Source organism: Morus notabilis, unplaced genomic scaffold (assembly GCF_000414095.1).
Source record: "Morus notabilis unplaced genomic scaffold, ASM41409v2 Scaffold833, whole genome shotgun sequence".
In the NCBI taxonomy this organism is placed as follows: domain Eukaryota; kingdom Viridiplantae; phylum Streptophyta; class Magnoliopsida; order Rosales; family Moraceae; genus Morus; species Morus notabilis.
Window position 1 is genome coordinate 154,251 of NW_010356830.1, and position 8,611 is coordinate 162,861.

Consider the following 8,611-nt stretch of genomic DNA (forward strand, 5'->3'; position numbering starts at 1 on the left):
ATTTTTTGTTCCAAATTCAAAATTGGAGATAAGGATTTGATTCTATTTTGAAGTTTGACTTCTTCTCTTTAAATATGAGAAAGATAGAAAATTGTAGAGACAATTTTTAACAGATATTCAGCCCTAATTAAGTGTGGCCGAAATTCTCATAGAGGAAAAAGAGAACAAAATATTTTTCTCCAAAAATTCCACATCGTGCATGCGTTGGTGTTTGTGGAAATTTGAGTGTTTAAGAAACCTATTTTGTCTCACGTGTGCCCACACACACGTCTACGTGGAATCAAGGAATTGACGTGGAAGACTTTGGTATTCTAAACACAAAGCTTGGAGCAAGGACTGTTCGTGGTCAAAGAAATTCAAGTTATCATTTGAGTCAGCTTCCAGGTATTTTTCGGTTGATCCTTGAATGATGTAAATTAATGTGATTAATTTATTCGTGCATAAATTAATATAATCTATAGAGTATCTCAAAAGTTTTATGAAAAATTTTGTTATACACGATCCGCTGTTTTTCATCCCCACGCTTCCGCACCCGAATTCGATTCGGGAACCAGCAGTGTCCTCTTCTAAGGCAATTGGAAAAAGGCCTGTTTGCAGTTACAAATGACCGGTTGGAGATCCAGAGGCTAAGGCACTCATTGGACAACTTGTGACATCTATAGAAAGTAGGAATAGTAGCAGAGCAACTAGTTCCAGTGCTAATGAGAATCTGACAACCCCTTCTGTTATACAGCAGTGTCAAGTGCTTGTCAAGGAAATGGATCTTGATGATGAAAGTGCTGTAACATTTTTGGAGGCCATTGCGTGGTATCCGCACATGCAATAGATTTTCGTGGATATGATAGAGACACAAAGGGTTTTTTTCGTGTTGAGGACTATTAACTCCAAAATGAATCAAACAAGTCAGCCTTTCTTGATGTCTAATCCAACCATGGCTTCCAACTTCATGCAGCCCCCGTTTCCAAACTTCATGTCCCCTCCCAACTTTTTTCAACAACCTCCTAACTTTGGCTAACCACAAGTACCCAGTTTTTCATAACGGCCACCCAACGTGCAACCGCAACACTAACCATTGCAAAACATGACCCAAATGTTAACCCCTAAACCCTTAACTTTTAACGTCAACCACCCTATTACGTGCCAAGTTTTCCACCTAACTCCGGTCCCTTTGGTGGAAAAACTAATGATGACTAGCTACGGGTTACTTAACACTTTTTCTTTACTAGATAGTGATGAACAATTTTCATAATTATGTTATTTTTTAACTAAGTTGTATTGATTTATTGAGTCAATGTACTTCCAAACAGTAGCCCCCATTTGGTTTTTCTTTCCATTTATGATCTGATTTATAAAGTCGATGTACTTGTTATGAAATAGGCACCTGCCTAGTAGTGACTTTTCAATACTTTGACATAATGTTATTGCCCAATTTCAACCTATTTTGTTGTATAGGTGACCGCTATTGTGACATATTCAACCAACAAGTCATAATGTGGAACGGAGGGCCTCCGAATGCGTCGCCTAACAACACATTGAGCGATGACTATGATGATGAATATGAGGAAGTTGTTGTTGCGGCTGTCCTCTGGTATTGCCACACCTACATGGAAAGACTCCCACCTTGACCTAAGCACACCTCTGCGTTGACAGGTATTATGCGTGTTGATTACTTGCTTGATGGCCACGATGACATAATTTGGAATAAGATTAGGATGGGCAGTGACTGTTTTAAGCATCTTAGTTCACTACTAGAACTTAAAGGATATTTGAGACCCACTAGGAATATGAATGTAGACGAGCAGCTTTTTATCTTCCTATACGTTGTGTCCCAAAGCGAGAGCAATAAGGAATCATAGGACCAATGGCAGCATTCTTAATCCACCATTTCCAAATACTTCGAGGCTGTATTGGAGGCAATATATAACCTGTGCCATGATTTCATAACACCCCCGAATTTTAACATTATTGATCCAATCATTGCGGCGAATGGAAGTAAGTATTTGCCATGGTTTTAGGTATTTCATTAATACTGACTCATATGCTTATCGACTGACTTGACGTAATTAGTAATAGTTGTTGTTAATTGATTATAGAATTGCGTTGGAGCTTTTGACGGGACTCACGTCCCTTGTGTTCCACCACCCGGTAACCCCGAAGTATGGAGGAATATGAAGGGTTTCTACTCCCAAAATGTGTTAGGGGTATGTTCATTTGACATGAAGTTTACTTATATATTAGCTGGATGGGAAGGCTCCGCCCATGATGCGCGCGTTCTTGCATCCGCAACGGAGACGTCAGGAAAAAATTTCCCATATCCACAGCCTGGTATGTGAACAATGATCCTTGCTATACATTGCATTATACAACAAATATCGTTGGTTGATTTTGCTTTTTAACTATGTTGATTACTTCCAATACGATCTCTTGATAGCACTAAAGACTTGTTCGTACTTAATTATTGATTTGCAATGGATAATATAGGAAAATGCTACCTTGTAGACTCTGGCTACGCGAACAACGATTGTTTCTTGGCGCCGTATCGAGGGAGCACATATCACCTTTAAGAGTATAGGGCAAGACGTGAGTTGTTCAATTACACGCATTCGTCCCTAAGGAATGCTATTGAGCGCACTTTCGGTGTTTGAAAAGCAAGGTTCCGCATACTCAAGTGCATAAATAATTACCCAATAGAGAAACATGTACAAATTTCTATTGCGTGTGCCGTGCTTCACAATTTCATATATATGTACAACCATAAAGACAAGCTACTAAACCAGTACACACGAGACGGAGTACCAGTGGTTGATATTGATCCAGAGAATGCGGATCAAGATGTTAATCAGAATCACAATCCTGATCGGGCAACAGAACAAAATCATAACTCCGCAAATCGTAGACAAATAAATATTTTGAGAGATGAGATGGCTGCTAGCATGTGGGAGGCATTGGAAGCATATCGCAATCGGTAGTTACATATTTATTTTACAATTTCGACGACCTTATTAATATGGGTTTGTTATGTATTTACTCGCCTAATTTTACACCATTAATGCTAAACTTATGGACATTTTTTTTATTTATGAATGTAGGTGCCTATAGTTTCTCTCTTTAAAAAATTCATGTCAAAACTTATTAAAATTGGAGTTATGTTTTTGTCAAAGTGAACAGAAAATTCAAGTTCAACATTCACAAACAAACTGTCTAAGTGAATACACAACTCAAATTTCAAACACAATTCTAATCAAATTCACTTTTTTTTTAACTCTAATCGCATCTTTAGTAATGTGGCACTCGTTTTATAATTTTAAACTCAATTAAATAAATAAACACACGAATTTTTCTTTTCAAAAAACGACACAAAATCCATCTGTTTGAGTTTCCAAATCCACCCCCTTCTACACAAATCTTCCCAGAGATGGAGAATCCAAACCTTGGCCTGAAGCTCAATGATATGAGGTCCTTCCAAACTGTAGGATTCCAAACCCTGTCTATACAGATCTTTCTCAAGAAAAAAAAAATCACTTATAGTTTTATTTTGCTCATCTTCTTACCAAGCAAGATGCGTATGGATAGAAATTTCTGGGCGTATAGGATAGAAAACACAAAGAAATAGCAGAAACTAACTCTTGCGCATTTCTACGAACACCTCGTCTTCACTATCGCAACTTGTATTTTAACAGCAGGTTTCAAACCCAATTGTCGATTCGTTTTGCAGCAGAAAACCTCTAAATCGGACGCCGATAAGTTGTTGTATTCTGCGGCAGAGAGCTTTAGAGAAAAAGAAGTAGTTTTGATAATCAAAAGATTGATTTTGTTGTTGGAGCAAGCTTGGTTGTCGTCGGGGGAGGGGATTGTCGCCGTGGGTGTAGATGTGGGGGAGGTAAAGTTTTTGCAAAATAATTTCAGAAGTTTTTTTTAATTTTAAGATTTTTATTTTTTAATTATTTTTTTAAATAATTAACCTTTTTTCACCTTAATTGAGTTTAAAACTATAAAATGAGTGCCATGTCACTGTTAAATTTTATAGACGGAGTTGGATGGAAGAAACATTTTAAACGTTTTTTCACATGTTGGAGTGTTTTGAATAATTAAAGGACATTTTAAAATAGATTACATATTTTAAGAGTAATTACACAAATAATCTTATTAAATATTAATATCGCCATCATGGATTTTTGTGTAGTAATGTACGCGTGCCATCATGGATTTTTGGACTAATAAAAGTAAAGATTAATATCATGATTATGTCATTGTTTTTGATAATATTAGGGTTTATTTAATTTGTTAATTTAAATTTTTAATTTGAATTAAAATATAATTTTATATGAAAATTTTTTATTATAATAAAAAAATTAAATATGTGTTTATAAAATTTTTTTACTGTAATAAAATTTAAATTTTAAATTTAAATTGATAAAATAAACTAACCTTTAAAAAACCTCATTGTTGCTTAATCACGCTAAGCTAGTAGGTAACCCATACGGCTATTAATAGAATGTAGGCACGGACGACAATCAAACCAAAAGTGGCTCTATCTTGACGTGCTTGCATCAGAAATCTTAATAATAATTCCATTTTTAAAACCCAAACATACTACACTTTCATGAAGATCTCGATTCCTCAAGAATAGAATAAAAACCAAAGGATTCAATGAATATCAACAAGCTTTTTTTCGTTTCTTGTTTTCATCTTTTTTTTTTTTTTTCGTGCGTTTGTTTGTTCATTGGTTTTTGATGAAGAGAGGTCTTTGATTTTGTAACATGTTTAGCCCGTGCCACAAAACTGAACACATGTAGGGACAGACAGCCATAGACTCCACATGTCATATTGTACGATTAATCAAAATCATGTCTAAAGTTTGAGGTGCAATTTGAGGGGGTGAGACAGTACCACGTGTCCCACCATTTATAACTAGATCCCCTTATTTTTTCTTTTTTTTTTTTAAATATTTCCACAGTTCAAAAAATGAAAACCCCATTAAACATTTGGTTAGATTAATGAAGATTCCACCATTGATCATCATTACGATGTTTAATTATTAAGAGAGAGAGAGAGAGGGGGGTTAATGGCTGACAAAAGAGTTAGTTTTATAATGGAACTCGTGACAAAAGAAAGGAAACCAATAATTTGGAGCTCAGAAGTTTGTGACTCATTTGGGTTCTTCTTTTATAATAAAATTAAGAAAAAATTTAATCTCAAGTTATAATTTTATTTAAGTTCACGTTTTAATAAGTTTAAATTTTATTTAATTTTATTCAAGTTATAACTTGAAACTCAGTTATAATTTAAATTTAACTCAAAAATTACACTTAAATAACACTCTAAAAGAACAACCCCTTGATGTTCTCAAGAATTAAGCACAAGGACTAAAATGAAAATCAAAGTCGTACTACTAGTACTTCTCTTTGGAGAATCTTTGTTAGTTGTGTGATCCTTAATCTGTTATATTATAAGTGATCAACTGATTAAGAAAATCTTATAACATGTGGCACGGCCATATTGATACCTCCACTTTGTCACAACTTTGTGAGAAAGTTGGAATAATATATATATAAAGGGAAAAAAAAAAGATGAAAATGTCATGAGGTCCTTGTTTTCTTGCCTTCTTTGATGGAATCTTTAAACAAAAGAAGGTTTTGGATTTTTTTGCCTGCTTAAGTCAACAAGCATTCTAGATACACTTCACCGAATCACCATCAGTATATTTTTGTTATTTTTTTAGGATTTTTTTTACGGTGGAACCTCAAAAAGTATCGATATTTCTATTGATAGAATACTATTTTTTTAATTGTTAAAGTAGTTTTTTAACGGTTAAATTTATATAAATTTATATTAAAAATTTATAACGTATCACATAAAATTATTTTTATTATAAATCTGACCGTTAAAAAAATAATTTAACGGTAAAAAAACAGTACTCTACCGATGGAGTACTTATTAGGGTATAAACAATCCCTATTTTCCCCTCTAAATTATCATTTTTTTTATTTCCAAAAGTACGTTGAGGGAGGCCAGCTCAAATGTACTCCAATAGTGCAGTACTTTTACCTATCCAAACCTGTTTCTTCTACAATTTACTCCCCCGTACATTTCCATTATTTATTTTAACAATGAGGGTGCATTTAAACGGATTGAAAATGCAAGTAGAGTAATAAAAACATGTATTGTTGATTCTCTTTCTTTTCTTTTCTTTTTTGTTTAAAAATATTAACGATAGCCTTTCTACTATTTATTAGGCTTTTTTTTTACGATAGGTCACATACTACTTGTGCATGTTTTTTGACAGGTTGATTTGGTCAAAATAATGAAATGAAAAAAAAAAAAAAAAAGCTGTTTGAAGAACATAAAACGTCTAATATAAATCTACGCTAAAAAAATAAAGACATATTAATAATTTATTTTTCAAGTCCTACTGTAAAGATCTCCTATTTTTACTAAACTTAATAATAGAAATTTTATCAATATAATTACTAAATTATTATTATTATACATAATAAGATAGCATCATTGACTTATAAAATTATATTTATTGAAAATGTATAAGTAAATTTGTCATGCATTCTTTTAATCTAAGAATTTATAAGGGAGAGCAAAAAATGGATATTCTCTTTGCCCATTGTCTATTTTGTGTGGGCCCATTAAACTCTAGTTACTAATTTTATAAGTAAACTGATTAGATTTTCCAATTTTTTTTTTTCATTGAAATAAATTAGGCGCCCTAAGTCACTATTCAACTACTCTTGTGTCTAAAACCTAAAATGTCTTATGGTGCAAGGGAACTTTGCAATCTTACTTTTTTCAAAAACAAAAATACTTATACATCTTTGCTCGTGTTATTAGATAGAAGGTACACAAAATGATGATTCATAATTTCATACAACAAAAAGTAAAAATGATTTAACTTTTCATTGTAGGATCCCTGGACCTGAATATTGTTGCGACAAAACATTAATTGATTTGTGGTTGTTGGCATAGTATATCAGTAATTATACACCTGACTTAACTATATAGTGAAGAGTTTGAATCTCACACTCTTAAGTTTCAAAATAATAATAATAATAATAATAATAACTGGTTTCGGTTAAAATATATACAAATATTAATTAATTAGAGGGTTGTCATGTTGAGTACTCGTCTAATTAAGATCCAATTAACAATTTATGTCAGGCATTAAGGGTGCCAACATTACAAGTAAACATATTACTTTAGTCTTTATTTCCCCACCCAATTTATTTAACCCAACGTTTATCATCTTATTCACGTATGGTATGTGTTGATTCAATTACATATAATTCATTGGAGGATTATTTCTGCAATATTGAAGATAGAAGAAGGAAAATGGCAGTTCCGTTATTCAACATTAATAATACGACAACATTATTAAGAGATAAAGAAGATGACGTGAATGTTTTAAACGCAGCTGAAACACTAGTATTAGACCGCTTAAAAAAGTCATATTGTTATACCGTAATATTACGTGGTGAGGGAACAAAATTTTTCTTATTAGAGAGAGAGAGTAAATTGCTTGTAATAGAAAAAGTCTTAGAAAGAGAAACAGGTTCTAGAGTGAGAAATGGGTGGAGAAGAGGCTATCTTGCTCTGTAATTTTCTTGCTTGGGTTTCTCGGGAAAGAGAGCTGAGATTTTCTTGGAAGTTTTACTCTTGTAATTGCCGTTGTAATTAGAATATTATTGATTAGTGCAAGTCGAATTCTTCTGGGGAGTTTGCGAAGACGTAAGTAGATTTATCACCGAGCTCTGAGATCAATTACTTGTGTTCTTGAGTTTTCTTTTCTGTTTTTGATTCTGTGATTGAAGTTGGTGTTGGATAATTTTTTTTTCCAACAGTACGGTTCAATTCGAATAGCAAGAAAGTAATCATTCTGATATAGCTATGATCATGAGTTTGATGTTAACTCCAATTTGCAAAAGGATCTTTTTGAAAATGTTGAAGGCATGACCAGTTGTGCCTACTCAATCCATATGTCTTGTACATAAAAGATAACTAGATTAATATGTGTGAATACCGTTATTCTTCTAAAATTAGGTGAAAACTTAAATAGATTTTTTTGGCAAATATCATGCCTTAATTTCTTAACATTGACAAACTACCTGTGAATTTAATAAAATATTACACAATTATCTATAATTAATTAATAATGTTAAAATTGGAAAATGCCCTCATGCACATGAGTAAATGAGGTGCTTCGTTTGTCATTCAAATTATACTCTCTCTTCCTAATTCATACAAGCTCATGTAACGTGTAAGAAGACATTTTCAACTAAGTTTTAATTATAAATATCGATTTGGGAGCATTCTACAAGAATCTCTTAAATTTAGGGGTATTAAAAGTCTAAAAAGAAACTTTGCCATTTGTAAAAAGTTTCCCAGTAGATAGACGAGCATAATTATGAAATAAATTTTAAATCCGTTTTGCCCACAATTGATCTGTCACACAATTTTCAGGAAATAGCATGTTGGATGCATACAATCTGTAAACTGTAATGGTGTTCCTTTTAGATTTGTGTGAATGTGGGGGGAGGAGACTGACGAAATATTGCAAGAGACGTGGTGACGTTGGTGCGTGTGTGTGTGTATATATATATATATA